This window comes from Tachypleus tridentatus, chromosome 6 (assembly GCF_004210375.1).
Source record: "Tachypleus tridentatus isolate NWPU-2018 chromosome 6, ASM421037v1, whole genome shotgun sequence".
NCBI classification, from domain to species: Eukaryota; Metazoa; Arthropoda; class Merostomata; order Xiphosura; family Limulidae; genus Tachypleus; species Tachypleus tridentatus.
In genome coordinates, this window is record NC_134830.1 from 23,332,939 (window position 1) to 23,353,881 (window position 20,943).

A 20,943-nucleotide genomic window follows, 5' to 3' on the forward strand; every position below is an offset into this window, starting at 1 on the left:
GGTGACACGAAGATGATCAGCTGACTTTCTTGGAACTTTATCCACACACTAGAACGGCAGGATATTTTCGGTACTTCCGCCAATGACGCTTGAGAGAATTTCCTAAGGATTTGGGTGAAAAATTGACATGTCGAAGCCAGGAAGCATCGGATTGCTTCGAGGAACCCAACGCCAACTACTCGCTGAGAGAGAGCATCAGTGTAAAGTCGACAGGGGGCACTGGCCATTGCTGGCCAACGGATACTTTAGTAATTTTATTAGACTGCATATGGGGTTTCTTCCATCGAAACGCAGAACATTTTGTGAAACGTATTTTCCACAAAAATAACTGTGATTTTGTATCTTTTTATAGGAATATTTATTTTCATTAAATGAGTTTGACATCAAACAGAAATATTTCTTTTAGTTAAGCAAATACACACAGAAACACTACAACAAAAATCCAAAGAATTATTTTGCCTTTCTCGAAAATAGTAGTAAAATAATCTATAATAATTACACGAAAAACTTTCATGTAAAACCGTATTTTTAAAGGAAGTGTATTATTTGCCAACAAAAGTTTGCGATTTAACAGGTGGGATTCAACAGCTATGTTTTGTTTGGTTTGTTTTCAATTTCGCGCAAAGCTACTCTAAGGCTATCTGCGCTATCCTTCCCTAATTTAGCAGTGTAAAACTAGAGAGAAGGCAACTAGTCATCACCATCCACCGCCCTCTCTTGGGCTACTCTTTTACCAACGAATAGTGGGATTGACCATCACAATATGATGCTCGCACGGTTGAAAATGGCAAGCATGTTTGGTGTGACGGGGATTCGAACCCGCGGATTCAACAGCTATTTATGATATAAAGTTTCTTTAATAACACTTGTTGCAGGGCGAAATAAATTACGTTGGCATAGCCTGGTGGTTAAGGCGCTCGACGCGTAATGCGAGGGTCGTTAGGTTCGAATCCCCTTCACACCAAATTTCACTTCGTTGGTAAAAATGTAGCCTCAGAGTGCCTTTATCTAGTCTTACACTGTTAACTTATTATGACAAATATCTATTTTCAATAATACAAGGCTAAAAGTAGCCATAAATATAAAATTTATATAAAATATAAAAACAAAAATTCTAAGACACGAACGATGAAATAACAGTAAATTAGGAACAGAATTTGAAACAATAAAAATTTTTCTTCAACGTTTCAAAATCTTTCCCACAAGGCTCATCAAAATAACGTATTCAGTCAGCATAAAAATGAATACATTCTGCAGCATGAGTTGTTCAGTATGTTTTTCATACACACAAGAAACGTCAAGTACACTATTCTATATACATCAATAACATTGTGTAAAGTAACGTCAAGTACACTATTCTATATACATCAATAACATTGTGTAAAGTAACGTCAAGTACACTATTCTATATACATCAATAACATTGTGTAAAGTAACGTTGTGGTGCATACATACATAAATAGGACACTTATAGCGTATAAACGAACACAAATATATTAGCAGTTTGCAAGAAAGGAGTCTTCTCAGAATTTTTATATCAAAAATTAGAGGGCACGGTAGTCGCCGATGATTCTTCTGAGCAACATTGCTTGACCCCTAAGTGTAATAGGAGGCATGTTTTGGTCATCGTTGGGAGACAACAGTACCACATTTTTCACGGTGCTGCATGCTTTATTTGTTGACACTGTAATCTGGAACAACGTGATGCTTTACCTTAAGTATTGAAAAATGGGTATTGCATTTCTACGTCACAGAACACTGAGATTGGTTTTCAAAACCTGAAATTATCGAAAGGAGTTTTTAAAATCCCTGTAAAGAGTACTTTAAAATTAGAGATCGGTCAAAAGGTTCATGAACTTGCTCCACAGATACGTCATTTTCTAAAAAAAAGGCAGTTGTAGGTCTTTTAGCACAAACCATGTAGAATGGATATTATTATTATTCTGTACTTTAAGTGTACTTTTCAGGATACTCAGCAGCTCTGTTCACGTGGTTTCCTAAATGAACATCAGTATGGTAAAAACGTACAAAACTCGAAAACCTTCCTTCCATGCGTGAGCTATAATCATATTTCTGGCCAGATGTACGGCCATGCTGGAAATAAAAGGCTAATAAAAATCATTCTTCCCTCGAAACTGCCACGAACAACGATTGTCATACATCATCAGCTCAATATACAGCTTATATTTTCTCATTGTTACAATGATTTTTTTTCTTTCAGGTTGCAAAAAAAACAACAAAAAAAAACCCAACAAATATTACTTTCAATTACAATCTGAAATTATTTACAATATACCCACGAGCAATCTTATGATTTGTGCTTTAGACAGACCTCTTGCAGCTCAAATATTCAATGATATTGACAATTTATAGTGAAAAATAACAGTGACAAGACATTTGAAACGTAGAACAGTCTTAGGGCTCAAGCTTTGTGTTTTCTTAAAAAAACACACACACACACACACACACAGAGATGGTAGTATTATATGCCATTCTGGTTTTATTCTTTGTGTCTTTCAACAGCTGATAAATTGGTTGGCATCAATTATCAATAACTATAGAGTTGTCCTTGCGGACAAGTAGCCATTCAGGCGGCAACGGGTGATCGCCATTTTGTGAGTCACTCTTTCGCTGCCGCTATAACCATGCTGTTGCTCACCTTGGAGTAAATTACACACAAATGAATAATGGTGCGGGGGATTAATGAAACAGAAAACTACTCTCCGCGTGAAAGCAGCACGATACAAGCACGGACTCTTAACGCGTGCTCTTACCTCGAGCTGCCTTTGTCAGATGGGGAAATAATTACGCAAGTCAATTCCCTAAACAGGATTAAAGCAGCCTGCCTTGCATCATTTGAAAGCAAGAAGTACAACTAGCCAAAACGTCCCCAGCGATTGGCCCGCTGGGTTTGTTCAGTGCTAATGGTATGATACGATTTGTTCTCCAATGCTTCTAACTCAACACCTAATGTAAGGTAATGTGTTTCGTAACGTTTGACCTCCCGAGCTTATCTGGGGAACTGTAAAAATTAACAACATAAGAGTTTGGAAAATTTTTTAACCAATTATATCGTTTAGAGACGGATCAACATTTGTTCAATGAAACAAGCCGTAAGTTTATTGTACATAATTTTATATATTGTACTTCAAGTAACTGGAATTTTCAATAAGTTGTCCATGTTCTAGTTATATGCCTATTTATTACGGCTACAAACCAGATTTACGGAATATGCATAGTTGATAGAAGTACAGTAAAATATTCACAACGTACATAAAACTCAACCCGAGGCATCACTTTCAGCGTTGCAAGAATCCGCCCAATCTGGCCCGGCATGGTCAGGTGGGTTAAGGCGTTCGACTCGTAATACGAGAGTCGCGAGTTCGAATCCCCCGTCGCACCAAACATGCTCGCCCTTTCAGCCGTTGGGGCGTTATAATGTGAAGGTCAATCCCAATATTCGTTGGTAAAGAGTAGTCCAAGAGTTGGCGGTGGGTGGTGATGACTAGCTGCCTTCCCTCTAGTTTTACACTGCTAAATTAGGTACAACTAGCGCAGATAGCCCTCGAGTATGAAACTCAAAAAACAAACAAAGAAACCGCCCAATCTTAAAAACAATATTAGCACTACACAGACGAACCATTTCTAACATTTGATATACATCTAAGCTAATTAATTCCTGAGCATATCTCTATACCTCTTGTTACTAACTCTTGTCTTACTTTCTCAACGGAAAAAAAATACAAATTTACTAAATGGTCCGAAAAACAGATTTTCAACATAAAGACGTGTTCAAACAGAAAATAGCAAAAGAAAATTAACGTTTTTCATACTGATGTCTTTAATACTCTAAAACCTGGTAGGTTCAGTGATATACAAAAATAACACGCAGTTATTTCACACGTGTGACGCTATATACAAAATATAGAGAATATATAGCAAACAGGCTGATGACATATGAAGAAGTCAACATCCTGGTTATCATGAATTTAAAAGAGAAACATCACAAAGATTATGACAAAATGAAGGCATGACACACATGAGAAAATGTAGCACACAGACTGATAACGTGCTTAAGAAGACAGAACAAGAAATGATAACGTACATGAAAAGATTCAGCACACAGATTATGATGTATTGCAGATGACGTCACACAATGATTTTGACGTACGTACAGATTAAATAAGAACAAATAGCAGTAGTCAATTTCTCACTGTTGGATTACACTATGTAACATAAATTTTGTTCCTGGATAGTATGTGTTATTTCCTAATTGCTTACATTGTAAAAGTACAGAAAATGACCATTATTCCCTTCAAACCTTGCTTTTGTGACATGGATAATGAAATTAACCTATTTTCTATGTAAAGCCGGGCAAATTTGCACGTTTTCATTTACATAAGTTCTGAATAAAACAACATATGAATCAAGATTTACATCTGTTTATACTAAACTTATACGAAAATGAACAAAAATGTTTAGAAGTAAGTAGTTTTTCGAGATTTGCGACTGTAACGTCAATCACTTTCACGTATCAGCCCCCAAATATAGTCTCCCATCATGTTTTCGTTATATGCTCCTTGGTCACAAAAGCAAAGTTTGAAGAGAAAAATATGTCTTTTCCATTCACTTTAGGCTTTAGCAATTGGGAAATAAAACTTATGCCCAGGAACAAAAAAAGTAAACATTTTGTTACACAGTGTTATTTGTGACAGACCCGAAACAGCTTTCCTCTACACGTCTCATGGTTTAATTTGCATGTCCTAACATTTGAATAATATACTCTATAGACAGACGAAAGAAACAATTAAATAATAGCTTTTACCGTAAAGAGCTAGTGGTCAAAGCTGTGAAATGACACATGCCGTTGAAAATTCGAGACAATTTTTCTTGACCAACAGGGAGGGACAAGCCAACATGGCCGGTCTCCTGGGAAACGCGAGTTACTGTGGTTGTGTAGTTGTCTGCCTGTAACATGAGCACTGTTGGCCACGTCATGCAGGCTGCACGTTTCGCTCCGTTGCTCGTTTCTCTTGCCATGCTTTCACAGTTCATTTATTTCATCAAGAAGTATCCCATCAGACACAGTCAACAATGGCAGGAGAGAGTGACGGGCAAGACTGGAAGGGAGCAGCTCAGGACCCGGCAGGGCGCGTCTGATGCATAAGTTTATAGAATACGCTTGCCAGTATTCAAGCGAGTCAAGCGTACACCAGAGAATCGAGTCATGTTATAACTCGTATATTCAGAGCAATGAGCAGTTCATCTTGTTCACCTACACCTGTTCACACACAAATAACATCTAGTGAGATTAAACTTCTCCATAGAAAAGAGTGCACGTTCAGTCAATCTAAAGGCTCACATGTTACATATGTAGTCGTATAATGTTCATTCACACAACACAATGAACATTTTAAACACGCAGATGTTGTTCTTCCATAACATATTACAAGTGCAGGCTTCACATAAAGCACATTGAGCATTAGCTATGCATATATTAACACGTGAAAGCACTGCACAGTTAGTCACCGCAGTTGTTTATTTATAAAAATATTGTACATTAAGACATTGTCGATATTTAGTCATAAAATACTTTGAACATTTAATCAAACATTTGTTATCACATTATTTTATAAATGAAAGTTTCAACAGTATTTAACTATGCGTTATCCGCAATAATCTTATATATTTCAATAAAAATTATACATATTTACATACATGCACGACGCCTATAAGTCTCATCTGTCGAGACTTACTACAAGTCAGAACATGATTTTATAATATTTAGTTTATGACAAAAGAGGGCGCGCGACACCCGACATGGAGTTCCCAGCAAGTCGAGATTGAATTTTTTTCTGCACAAAAAATTAACTGTTGGCTTGGTGGAAACAATACAAAACTAGAGTAAAGTAAAGAAAATAGAACGGTTATAGTGTCGATTTTTACATCACTCTGTCTTACTAAACATTTCCACCATAACCTGCAACGAACCGTTGGATTTTTAAATACAATTTTAAACATATTTTTACAATCTATTATCAAACTGCTTGTAAATCTGTGACTTGGTAGTTCAAGGGTTCCTAATAATATATAAAGTCAATAAGTATTTCTGGGGTTTTCAAGGTAATCTTTATATAAAATGGATGATCCGTTCTTTGGAATGGGTGTAATAATAGGTAACAATTACTTAACATGTTGACCTAATTGGTGGCCCGGCACGGCCAGATGGTTCAGACACTCGACTCGTAATTCGATGTTGCGGGTTCGAAGCCCCGTCACACAAAACTTGCTTGCCCTTTCAGCCGTAGGGGCGCTATAATGTTTCGGTCAATCCCACTATTCGTTGGTAAAAGAGTGGCCCAAGAGTTGGCGGTGGGTGGTGATGACTAGCTGCCTTCCCTCTAATCTTACACTACTAAATTAGGGACGGCTAGCGCAGATAGCCCTCGTGTAGCTTTGAGTGAAATTCAAAACAAACCAAACCTAATTGGTATAGTAAATGGTATATAACTAAATTTATAATTTGAGGATTAACAATATGCGTAACGCATGTGTTCAAATAAAGCAGTTAAAAGGGTTTTTTTTTTAAGGAATACACAAACATTTTTTTAAGTTAAATAATCAAATATTTAAGTACTATATATCTAATCAACAAGTAACTCACACTAATTCTCTGTCACTTAGATAACTACAGTTGATTATCTATTGTTTGTGGGTAAGAAACATAATTCTGGTTTTTTAAGGTTAATTTCCCTTTTCACCAGTACATTAGGATTACGATAATAAACTACAGTCTTGTTTGTACTTGGTAAACAAATGTGTAGTTTTTGCAGCACTTGCAGTTACGTCCTCATGATGGAACATGATACATTACTCAGCACTTTCAGAAACGTAATAATAATGTGCTATGTGAGGTAAACTGCTTTAAAAAGTAATTGTCTTGTATAATCTTGTGAAACTATTGCTATTCTTATTGTATACAAAATATTGTGAGGCTAATACCAGTCGTTCAATTTACACAAGTATTAGAAAACACGTGAATGTTTGTCTAACTTTGACAGAAGTTCGATTTTCTGGTAGTGTTGAAGAGACTCTGAACGGCTTATTTTGTAAAACATGTTTCATTTCTTCTTTGGTGATCTGTCAAGTAAATATTAAACCAGTTTTAAAAGAAGAGACATTATATATTACTGGTCGTAAATATAACAAACGTGAAGATGTAATGTTGGATTTTATTTTTTAGTTTCTTCATTTCAGAATATTCCTAAATGGTTGTCTCTCCGTTCGTTGATCGAAACAGAGACAAAACCTCTACATAGCTAAGATGGAGTTGAAGGAACGTTCACCACAGGCCAAATCATAAGAGGATATCTCCCAGACAGGCCTGTCTATAGAGCTCAAGTCAGGTGGTTATGACAGTTATAATGAAGCACTTGTGCTGCCTCGCAGAGTGTTCGACTTGACCAGCCAGCTCCTAAGCTGGTCTTGACAGATGCTTTAATTTACGAGCCGATTCGCAGGAACTGTATTTTTTCATGTTCTGTCCAGATCGTGTACTATTATTTTGAACAGCACTGAAAGTGATTTGAACCCAAGAAGCGGAGGAATTCCTATGATTTACTGTGAAGGAAGAAAAGGACGAGAATCGTGCTTAAAAATTGAGTTCATCTCAGCCCTTGTCTGCCTCGGCATATGTATATACGGACACGCACATGAAAATCTCATCTCGGAGTTAATGAAACGGTAAAATAGCATTTAAACTGGCATTCAAGTATATCTAATATAAAGGGAAAAAAATGACTTCTTATTACTGAAGTATTTAATCCGAACAAATACATGAGGTATATATTTTACTGGAAATAGTAAGAAAAGGTTTTCCACGCGTTATGGGGTTAACATCGGGCGAGCTATAATAATAGTATGTCACTATTTCAGAACACTATTTGTAATGGTTTGAATTTCGAGCAAAGTTACACGAGAACTACCTGCGCTAGCCTTCCCTAATTTAGCACTGTGAGACTAAAGGGAAGATAGCTAGTCGTCACCACCTATCGCCAACTCTTGAACTACTCTTTCAACAAGGAATAGTGGGATTAACCATAATATTATAACGCCCCCACGGCTGGAAGGGCGAGTATGTTAGGTGCGACGGGGATTCGAACCCACAACCCTCATATTACGAGTCGAACGCCTTAACCCACCTGGCCGCTCCCATCCGGATATGAACCTAAACTAGCAAAACGCTTATCAATACGAACACAAAGTATAACATTTACTTTCATTTTTTTTATTATTCGTAATATATTTTTACGTGTATTATTTTATTACAACGACTATTCTGCATTGCTAACTTTGTATATAGATTTGGGACTAACCCTTGCCCTTGTCAAATCTCATTAGATATAATTGGGTTTACGGCCGAAAACATCATTATCAGCGAGAGTACCCAATGATGAAACAATCATTATAAGTAACGTAGTTTGAACATTGTATTTCATCAGTGATGCCTATTACCAGGCATTGTTTAAGCTGTGATCTATGTATTTATTTTTCCTTAATTAGAAATTAAAATTAATTAAGTCTATGTTTAACAGTTTTTCTGTTTTAAATTCAGTAAACCTATAAACGATCACTGTTCATATTTTCGTTTCAGCTTTTTAATTAATGTCGGTGTTTATTACATACAATTATTTTTTATGATAAACACGTACAAAGTTTAGCAGTAGAAGTCACCAGGCTTACGGTTGCCGATAAACTATTGTAGGTAAGTTGAGGGCTGTATATTTACACAGCTTTTCGTTATTAAAAGGTAAACCATTGAAAACTATCTAAAAACTGGAGACTCTTTAATGGTTATTACTTCAAAAACTTTGCTCTAAACGTTTAGGTATTTAACATGTAGTCACGTAATATTAAACTTAGCTCTTCATTAAGTTCACTTTGGAAAAATAGTTAAATGTGAAGCAAACATTTCGTTTTGTGTGATAACTGTCACTGTTATATTTCGTTTTGTGTGATAACTGTCACTGTTATATTTCGTTTTGTGTGATAACTGTCACTGTTATATTTTTATAAAAAAACAAAATATTCTTGTATGATTATTGTTTAGGAACCATTTCACACGATTCTATACTTATCTTCTCACCAGATGGCACTGTTTTTAAAGTTGTGACATATTCAGTTATTATTGTTATTGGACATATATAATTCGCCTAGTTCAATACTCACAAATAAAACTTTTTTTTTTCATAAAATTTCCAACTTTTAGACAAACAAAAAGAACTGTTGTACAAGAAACTAAATCTTTAATTTTATAACGATCAAACAAATAATGCGCTCAGAAATAAATTATGAAACTGAGAAATCACATCCTAACCTCTCTTCCCCAGACTGGTTTGTGTTATATACCATTCATGGTCAAAAACAGCAAGGCCATTAGGCTTGGCAAGAGAACCAAATGACACCAACTTAGACTTGGGAGCTAATGACACACCAGTAATGAAACAGACAGAAGATTACGCTAATCATTAAAGTTTGAAGCTCAACATCAGCTTCGCACTACAATTTGGCATGACAACAAAATGTGGGTCTTAGAGTAGCAATGAAGAACTCTTAACGAGAAGGGATTTCTTGCTCGTTACAAGGAATATCATAAAACAATTGTTCAGCACGAACTACTGGGGCTGGCCCTTGAAAGTGAGAAAACAGTGCAGCTACAGTTCAAGCATTAAACATCAGTCGGGAAACAAGGTCGTTAAAAGATACAAATCTAACCACGTGTAACTTTATCGAGCCAAAAATTCAAGGCCTATCGTCAAAGAGGGGGACTTAACTATCTCCAATGTGTACAGCTTAAAAGTAAATCAGCTTGTCTAATAAGCCCGAGATATTACCCTCCGTGAATTTAACGTACGAATAAATACGTGCTTTTATAGTAATTTGAACTTATTACACAATTCGAATACATTTCTATAGGACGGTATATTTGTACAGCCTTCGTTCCGTTTTGAAGAAAAAAAAACGTTCTCCCTTCATGCCAATTAATACAATCATTTATTTAAAAATAATAATAAAACCTATATATATATATATCAAATTTACATTTATACTTGTATTTATGTTTGATGTATTAATATATTCTATGATTGGCACAGAAAACAACACACACACAAGACAACTGATAAAGCTAATAATAACAACAATAACTAATAATAAGCTACAGAGCGCTTTTAACAATTACAGAGCAACGAAAAATAATTACTGTGTATATTGTATTAATATTATTTATATCACCCCACTTTTATAAATGACAGATGAGAAACCAATATTATTATTTGTCATCCTATCCTTTAACCATAAAAGTGAGAATTTGGAAAAATGTGTTGTTATTTCCAAACACTTTCTTGGTTCTACGAAACAATCGATAACGCCTCGCTGTGTTTCCAGGCTAGCATTAAACGCACTGTCTAAACAAAATCTACAGCGCGCTCTACACGTGTGTAATTTATTACGGACACGACAAAGTTTCGTACAAAATGCTTTAGAAAATTACGCTTTTGTGATTACACCGATACAAACTGCGTACCTAATTACAAACACAGCCATACAAAAATAATTTCAAATAAACGGACTGAAGAGAAATTAGTAAGAAATCCACTAAACATCAAAAGCGATTTTGGCTACATTCTCGGCTTTGACATTTAGAAAATGTATTTGCAAGTTAGGTCGTTACTGAACGTCCGTACAGGTCAAACAGAGTAAGTATAGTTTAAGCAGACAGTAGTTTTGATTCTAAGTTCTGTAATGTGTTTAACATTTTCCTAACAAGGATTAAAACGAAAGTATTACACATTTATTTTAAAAGAACTGCCATGGTGAGAAACAGTGGCGACCTCGTGTGGCTTGATATGTTTATATATCGATACACAAGAGTGAGGATGGGAAAGACAAGCGTTAAGACTAAGTACTCCGCCTGGGCTAGCACCAAATGGTGATTGAGAGTTAGAAGCCAGAAATAATATTCATAGTTTAACTGTATTCATCGGTTTTATAAAATGACATGGTTTGCGACTGCTTCTATTACACCTCCCCCTTCTTGAGCCAGGTCATCCATCATCTGAATCTGTCACGCTCGTGCTACATTCCACTCCCCAGTGACACATCACACTTACAATGAATGATCAGTCTAGCAAATGATTCCAGTTCGCCGCAGAGAACAGTTTTATTGCTAAAACTTAGAAGATGAAAATATATAAATGCACGTGCACACAGTGGATTCATCGAGGAGAATAAGAAAATTTAATACAACACATACATATATAAAAAAGGAAAACAGCAAACGATTAATGATGTCGCGCTGTACAGATACATACAAAATAGCCACGTAGCACCCACATACCTAATTTGTTCTTATAAAAATGACATTTACTGCTGAGTCGTTTATTACAGACATACACAAGGGGTTCGTGTGGTGATGACATTACAAATGACTACGGTTGTTTCACTTCTTAATTATGCAGACTTTAAACACACACTCAGATAGCGTGTAACACATGTTTAGTGTTTATCCAGAAATTGAGTTAACAATAACTGCTGTTATTTTGTTCTATTGGTTTTATCGTCTAATAAGGAAGGTATTTTAGTTGGTTATAGCGTATAACAACGAAGGAGGACTTGAAATGTGCTTAACACACAACTGATTCTTCCAATCCCTATAACATACAGATTCCTGGACAGCGATAGCCAATCGTTTTGTTGTACCCGAGCAATGCTGTTAGTAGATCATCTGCACCAAGTCTTTTTTCAAAATCTTAATGATTTATTAATTGATTTGATTCAATGATCCTAAGAAACCAGAGGATATCTTCAGATAAACCCTTCTCTTACTGTACTTCTTTATCCTCTTTTCCAAACACCTGCTAGTCCACTTCTTGATGCTATCCATCCACATAAATTTTCTCCTTCCTTCTTCTTGCCATCCACCATCCCATCAACTGGGGACTGTAACCCGCTCTATCTGGTCGAATAACGAGGAGTGAAGCTTATGGCGAAAACGCAACTAAAGCTTGACTGACGGTAGTACAGACTCAAGCTAGAGAGTTACATTTGTAACAAGCTTAGAGAGTTACAATTGTAAATGAAGCTACACAAGAAAGATGTTATATGTATGTACAAAAGCATAAAATAAACAAACTATTTACAATACACGAGGAATGTGGAACATTTTAAGACAAAAATAAGCCTTTCTTCACAGACACACAGAACAGGGTCAAGTAGTAAAGTTACACATCATGATCTCTTAGCATTGACGAACACTAACAGTCCTTCAGTAATAATGACGAACACTAACAGTCCTTCAGTAATAATGACGATCACTAACGGTTCTTCAGTAATAATGACGAACACTAACGGTCCTTCAGTAATAATGACGAACACTAACGGTCCTTCAGTAATAATGACGAACACTAACAGTCCTTCAGTAATAATGACGAACACTAACAGTCCTTCAGTAATAATGACGATCACTAACGGTTCTTCAGTAATAATGACGAACACTAACGGTCCTTCAGTAATAATGACGAACACTAACGGTCCTTCAGTAATAATGACGAACACTAACGGTCCTTCAGTGATAATGACGAACACTAACGGTCCTTCAGTAATAATGACGAACACTAACGGTCCTTCAGTAATAATGACGAACACTAACGGTCCTTCAGTAATAATGACGAACACTAACAATCCTTCAGTAATAATGACGAACACTAACAGTCCTTCAGTAATAATGACGAACACTAACGGTCCTTCAGTAATAATGACGAACACTAACGGTCCTTCAGTGATAATGACGAACACTAACGGTCCTTCAGTAATAATGACGAACACTAACGGTCCTTTAGTGATAATGACGAACACTACCAGTCCTTCAGTAATAATGACGAACACTAACAGTCCGTCAGTAATAATGACGAACACTAACAGTCCGTCAGTAATAAAGAGGAACACTAACGGTCCTTCAGTAACAATGACGAACACTAACGGTCCTTCAGTAATAATGACAAACACTAACGGTCCTTCAGTAATAATGACGAACACTAACAGTCCGTCAGTAATAATGACGAACACTAACAGTCCGTCAGTAATAAAGAGGAACACTAACGGTCCTTCAGTAATAATGACGAACACTAACGGTCCTTCAGTAATAATGACGAACACTAACAGTCCTTCAGTAATAATGACGAACACTAACGGTCCTTCAGTAATAATGACGAACACTAACGGTCCTTCAGTGATAATGACGAACACTAACGGTCCTTCAGTAATAATGACGAACACTAACGGTCCTTCAGTGATAATGACGAACACTAACGGTCCTTCAGTAATAATGACGAACACTAACGGTCCTTCAGTAATAATGACAAACACTAACGGTCCTTCAGTAATAATGACGAACACTAACAGTCCGTCAGTAATAATGACGAACACTAACAGTCCGTCAGTAATAAAGAGGAACACTAACGGTCCTTCAGTAATAATGACGAACACTAACGGTCCTTCAGTAATAATGACGAACACTAACGGTCCTTCAGTAATAATGACGAACACTAACGGTCCTTCAGTAATAATGACGAACACTAACGGTCCTTCAGTAATAATGACAAACACTAACGGTCCTTCAGTAATAATGACGAACACTAACAGTCCGTCAGTAATAAAGAGGAACACTAACGGTCCTTCAGTAACAATGACGAACACTAACGGTCCTTCAGTAATAATGACAAACACTAACGGTCCTTCAGTAATAATGACGAACACTAACAGTCCTTCAGTAATAATGATGAACACTAACAGTCCTTCAGTAATAAAGAGGAACACTGTCCTTCAGTAACAATGACGAACACTAACGGTCCTTCAGTAATAATGACAAACACTAACGGTCCTTCAGTAATAATGACAAACACTAACGGTCCTTGAGTAATAATGATGAACACTAACGGTCCTTCAGTAATAATAACGAACACTAACGGTCCTTCATTAATAATGACGAACACTAACGGTCCTTCAGTGCTCGCCCTTTTATTCGTTGAGTCGTTATAAAGTGACGGTCAATCCCAATATTCGTTGGAAAAAGAGTAGCCCAAGATTTGGGGTGGGTGGTGATGACTACCTGCCTTCACTCTAGTCTTAAATTGCTGAATTAGGGACGGCTAGAGCGAATAGCCCTTGTGTTGCTTTGTGCGAAATTCAACAACAAACAAACAAACAAACAAACAATTTGTAACTATCCAGTCGTTATACGTCAATTTACATATATATATATATATATAATGTAAGCTAGGAAACCCAAAATTTGCATTTATCATAGCTTCCATCGCTAAACAATCCACATTTGGTAAAAGGAAAATTACTCCTTCAATCAAAATATACAAAACATAATAACTGATTTAGTAACATTTGAATACGTATTAGAAGAAATAATGAGAAAATAACAGTATTTCATATCTAACGCCTGTCACGTAGTTTCCAATGAGAACAATAGGACCCATAGGATGAGAAAGTACAAACAAATGTAAAACAATGAAAATTAAACGCCTGCCATATATCTTAGGATATCGATAAGAATCATGTCTAGTAAGCATGCAGCTTTAGGAGAGTTAACTTTAATAGTCTCAATGTAGGTTGAATCTGACAGAACGCCCCCTGATGTACAACTGTTGGTCAAAATATACACTATAGCTACAACCGTTTTTCATACGTTTTTTTTTTGTGTTGCAAAGAATAATTTATTTTCTTCTGATTACTCGTTTTATCTTCCAGCCGGATTTGATGCACCGTAAATTACGAAGTCCTCCTTTCATTTCGAGAGACTTTGAAACCATATCATTAACTAGGAACCTAAGGCCCTACTGTGCTGATCAGTCTTTGTAATGCGCCTCCTGGGTATATTTTCTGTGAAGACTCGGCAAGTAAACAACGTGAAGAACTGGAGGCCCGGGTAACCTGTCAAAGCCGTGACGGCACACCGCTAAGTTCAGATAGGAAATCAAGACAAAGAAACAATGTCCAAGAAAACGTATCCTTCAGGGTTGTTGGGTTGTTTGGGGTTTTTTCTTGCCGATATTCGCAGATAATGTGAGAAGGGTTGAGAGAAAGTCGTTGTTAGTTGAAAGTAAAGATACAACAAGCTGACTAGAGAAGGTTGGTTCGTGGATAATGTATGTGGAACGTAAAAATGAAGGGTACGAAACGGAATATTAAGAGAAGTATCAAAACGAAACGATATTTTTGCAGAGGTAACAACATTCAAGAGTTTGGTAAACAACAAATAAAAATGTTCATTCTTGGATGTTCTCACACATGCTTGTTAATATAAATAAATATTTTTTCTCTATACTTTGTCCGTACCAACTTTTCTTCGGTGACTCCTTTTGCTCAGTAACTATAAGCCGATTTTAAATCAACTATTCTCATTCTGATGACAGGAATAAATGATCTCGATTTTTTTGAAGGTAAGTTGTAATCAACACATATCAAAATAACAAACCTTGTTTTATAATCTACGAATAATCATACGCAATTTTGTTTTAAAACTAACGAACTGGTATATCAAACCCTTTGTTAAACTTTCCAATCAGTACACCAGTTCCGGTTTTCAGACCCACCAATCGCTACTACATTAAATCTTGTTTTAAAATCAACGAAACATTGTTTTAAAGCACTTGTTTCCTTATATCACTGACATTAAATAACATTCAGTTACTTAGTGCAAGCGCTCAGAGATATTTTATTATAAAAGGAATGTTTCTGAAGTTCTTGAAATGTTAAAAAATAAAGTAGAAGAAAGAAGCTTCCAAGGTTTATTTACTTGTAAAGCATACTAGCAAAATGTTTGTTCATCATTACAACAAAGTTGTTTCGTTATTGTATATACTATTTAGAAAAATTCATTATATAAGTTGATTGTCAACCTCTCTAAAATCAGGAGACAATGACAAACATTAGCCGACTCGCTTATAGTACCTTCCAACATTTCACCGATAAACTGCACCATTAGATATTCATAATTAAAAATATTCTATTCACGAAACATAGAAGTAATTATAAACTCTAAATCGTGCCGCACGCATACGTGATCTTTGTCTTAAGAAACAGAAAATTATATTTGAGACAACGAACTTTTAGAGTGACACGTGGAAGGGTAGACCCTCCTCAAAATGACAGCTGTAGCTGAATTAACGACAGGTCTACAATATCCTATATATAAACTGTAACCAGGCAGAATCACCCTTAGGCTTCATTTAATAATATACTTCAAATGTATAAACTACATTAAGTTTAGTAAAAGCTTACTGTACATGCCTGCTGAAAATATTCTGTTCTAAAGATTAGACTCTTCTATAGAACATTAAATCAAATGCTCCATTGAAACGGGATTCATTTATTACACAAACCAAAAATTAACTTGGATAATTTTACCCAGTTTCAAACACGCGCAAAATATTTCAATAAAGTTCATTTTATGTATTTAGGTGTCTATCAAACATGGAGTTGCGTGGTCTAGTACCTAGTGTGTTCAGACTATAAATCCAAAGGTTCGTGGTTTGCAGCCTATTGTCGCAAAAATGCACTTCGCCCTTTGGAGCTAAAGTGCTGTGAGTACGTTATAAGAGCTATAATCAAATCCAATTATTAGGTCGAACAAGAGTAGCCAAAAGCTGACGGTGGATGTATGATAATTGTTTGTTTGTCTGTTTCTTTTAATTTATCGCAAAGCACCACGAGGGCTATCTGTGCTAGGCGTCCCTAATTTAGCAATGTAAGGCTAGAGGAAAGGCAGTTAGTCATCACCACCCACCGCCAACTCTTGGGCTACTCTCTTGCACACGAATAGTGGGATTGACCGTCACATTATAACGCCCCCACGGCTGAAAGGGCAAGCATGTTTGGCGCGACCGGGATGCGAACCCGCGACCCTCAGATTACTAGTCGCACGCCTTAACACGCTTGGCCATGCCGGGCCCTGGTGATATTTATTAGAGTCCGTCATGGTCAGGTGGTTAAGGCTCTCGGCTCGTAATCTGAGGGTCGCGGTTTCGAATCCCCATCGCACCAAACATGCTGGACGTTTCAGTTGTGGGTGCGTTATAATGTGACGGTCGATCCTACTATTCGTTGGTAAAAGAGCAGTCCAAGACTTGGCGGTAGGTGGTGATGATTAGCTTCCTTCCCTCTCGTCTTACACTGCCAAAATAGGGACGGCTAGTGCAGATACCCCTGATGCAGCTTTGCGCGAAATTCAAACCAAACCAAACTGAACGATGAAACTGATGAATTCGAGACAAACATGTTTTTCTAATAAGAAACAGAACAATTACACTCACAAAATCTTCCGAGAAAAACATAAATACTTTTGATAGCCTGATCAAATTCAATAAATTTTAACCTGAAAATGATTTCCGTTCACTTGCCTGGGACACCCGTCGAACATTAGCAAATGTTTATTGTCTCATATGCAAGATGAGATAGTTAGACATAACTTAATTATGTCTGCTATAAAAACCTACAAGCTTAAGAGAGCTTTTAAAATATCTATAACAGGTGTATAAATTCCCATGACTGAACTGTGACTCATAAACGTTTGTATAAATATAGTTATACTAACTATAAGACGTTGAAATTATGTAGATTAGAATGTGGCAGATTCTAATGAATATAAATTTTTGTTTATGCTGTGCATGAAAAGCAGACCACGTGCCCTTCTTCTATTTTCTTAAAATACAAGATTGTAATTATCCTACATTAGAACTAAACTGTTAATACCATGTAATAATAACCAGGATTATGGTACAGCAGGTCTTTCTACTTAAAATTAGTAACTATAAAATTAACCTTAATTCAGCTTAAATAACTTACATTTGTTACAGAACATGAAATTTCACACGTGTAACCAATCGTCATGTATGATTGTCTCGATGCTTTTAACTGGATGATCAAGATATAACATCCAATGAATACTCCTCCCTGGGTGACGTACTGTCTATTACGTACTTGATTAAAGTCTCACAGAAAGAATATAAGCTCACTTTAATGTTTTAGTCTTGAAATTTGTGTGTTATACAGGTTACTTGAAACAGCACATAGTTCTATGTTCATTAAGTTATTTTAACTTTAATCGTAGGTTAACCTTTAACTAGTTCACGACTTTTTAAAGTTTCCTTACAGTTTAAATTCATATTCCATTTAAAAAGCTGTTAAATTAGCCAGTCAGTTGTTCAGTTTAATTACAGTCACGTCAAGCTTGGGTGGCTTGGATCTTTGAAGGTTTCACACAACAGCATTGTGAATACTTATTTTGTCCACATATATTGAATAAACGCGTCCATTTCAACAACTGAAAATCGTCTGTTCCACAAGTTCAAAGGTCGGGTATCTAAATCTTAGCGGGATCATTTCAAAATGCTACTATTTTGTTTTTTATTAACAAAATAAAATTTGTTAATTTTATTTTAAAGTTGTAGTTGTTGTTTTGTATTAAGCACAAAACTGCACAATGGGCTATCTGTGCTCTGCCCACCACGTGTATCGAAACCCGATTTTTTGCGTTGTAAGTCCGCAAACATACCGCTGAGCCACGGGGTGGAATTATTTTAAAGATATTTACTTATGTGAAAATGGAACTGGTGCTATATGTTTTCAATTAATATTTATGTTAACTGATTGTCAATAAACAACAACAAACATTTATATTAGAAAACTCGAAAGGATGATGTTACACATTCATGGACGTGACCTGAAAAGGGTCACTCGCGTTAGAAAATGAGCTGTTGCTATGTGTGTGCAGTGACTGCATGATATAAGAACTGGTCTTCCTGACGTTGACTTTATACAACTCTCAATAACGAATCAATAGTCAAGGAGGAAGAAGGTAGTGGTCCATACGTACCTGATTTTCCCAGGTCAAACGACCAAACAATGACCAACATGGATTAAAGGGCATGGAACACGTGTTTGACAGAGATATTTCTCCTGAACATTATTTGCTGGCCTATTTTTGCGAGTCTTTTGCTTTTGTAACTTTTGTTAATATTCATTGTCTTGTCATTATAACTGGACATTTAGTCATAGAATATATGAAAAGTAATAGTTAATCTGTCATCAAACTGTTTTAGGCTTAAGTAACTGCTAATTTTTCTACAAGTTGTGCTCTTCACTGTAAATACCAACAAATCATGGGCGTGGTTTATTTTCATCACTGTTTCATGAAACTTTGTCATTTGTTGACGACTGTAAGAATGGGATAAAATATTCCTTTTTAAACAGTTCGATTTCCATGTGATTTCTAGGATTTGTTGTGTTAATAATCTACTTAGGTGAGTTTCCTCGTAAAACATGCTCGGTGGGTCAGTTCACATGCTCAAGATGTCGAAATACTTTTTTTCACAGCATGCTAGTTAAACCAATTTATATACTCAAGGTTTCTGAACACTCCTTGTATTCCATGCTAGATGTGCCAGTTCAAGTGCTCAAAGTCTCTGAACACTCTTTTAAGAGCAGTATATATTTTCATACTCATGTTTTTGTTTCGCTGTGAATAAAGTACAGTCTGCTATTTGTGATATGTATTCATTCGCTCATATCTTATGTAACAGACGTTTGTTTAGCGTAGACTGCTGGATTATTGGAGACCACTGATGGTGATCCCACACAAAGGCTGATAACGCCTACTAAGGTGTTTCATTCTACTGATATATGTCATTGGTATATCTCGAAATAAACTTATGATTTGTGTTAGTTTCATTGATATATAATATATACAACTGTCACAATGACACAATCATTAGTTTTTTACTCTTACGGAAATTTATTTGTCTTCACTCCATCTTCCTTTCTGGGAACAGAAGATAAATGTTTGCTTTGAAAGATGCCCAAGGTAAAACATCTATGTTCCAGCGTCTCTAACAGAATATTTTATAAATTTATTTATTTAGACAGTTCTAACACATAGAAGTAGCTTAGAAATAAAACAGGTATTTTATGATTCAAAGCTTATATTTGTTTGTTTGTGTTTTGAATTTCGCACAAAGCTACTCGAGGGCTATCTGCGATAGCCGTCCCTAATTTAGACTAGTGTAAGACAAGAGGGAAGGCAGATAGTCATCACCACCCACCGCCAACTCTTGGGCTACTCTTTTAACAACGAATAGTGAGATTGACCGTCACATTATAACGCCCCCACGACTGGGAGGGCAAACATGTTTGGTGCGACCGGGATTCGAACCCGTGACCCTCGGATTATGAGTCAAACGCCTTAACACGCTTGGCCATGACGGGCCCAAAGCTTATATACTCTAATCCACTGGTTAGGTTTGAAATGTTATTCATAGTTTGTAGTTTATACAGTATGCAATCTGCGTTTTAACAATTTTTTGTTTCTTTCTGTTCGAAACATCCCATTATCACCTGCTGGTAGTGGCTTCTGATGTTACATTGTTTTACATTCATATGGACGGATGAGAATGATTAATTAAAAAAAAAGATGATAAATATTTTATGATTTGCAATTCACAGAAGAAGATTATTAAATGTTTATCGTTTGCAAGTCATAGAAATGAATTATAAAAATGTTAATGTTTGTATGACCTTAAGTGGTTATGTCTTCAATTTGTTCATAAAAGGACGGGAAACAATGGCAATGTCTGAATGCTCAAATTACTCAGAGATCTAGTGATATACCTGATAGAAACATCAACTCCTGCTCACATTACTCAGGAATCTAGTGATATACGTGATAGAAGCATCAACTCATGCTCACATTACTCAGAGATCTAGTGATATACGTGATAGAAGCATCAACTCATGCTCACATTACTCAGAGATCTAGTGATATACCTGATAGAAACATCAACTCCTGCTCACATTACTCAGGAATCTAGTGATATACGT

The 20,943-nt window shown here is 36.2% G+C and overlaps 1 protein-coding gene and 1 long non-coding RNA gene across 3 annotated transcripts in view; one reads left to right on the forward strand and one right to left on the reverse strand.

Annotated features, from left to right (window-relative positions):
• Window positions 1-20,943, reverse strand: part of LOC143252093 (homeobox protein Meis1-like) — a 215,083-nt gene that overhangs the window by 29,234 nt on the left and 164,906 nt on the right. The gene's annotated exons all lie outside the window — the stretch shown is intronic.
• Window positions 2,834-15,391, forward strand: LOC143252094 (uncharacterized). The gene is made up of 3 exons (XR_013028817.1): window positions 2,834-3,113; window positions 7,244-7,743; window positions 14,818-15,391. It is a non-coding gene; the product is annotated as an uncharacterized LOC143252094 (long non-coding RNA).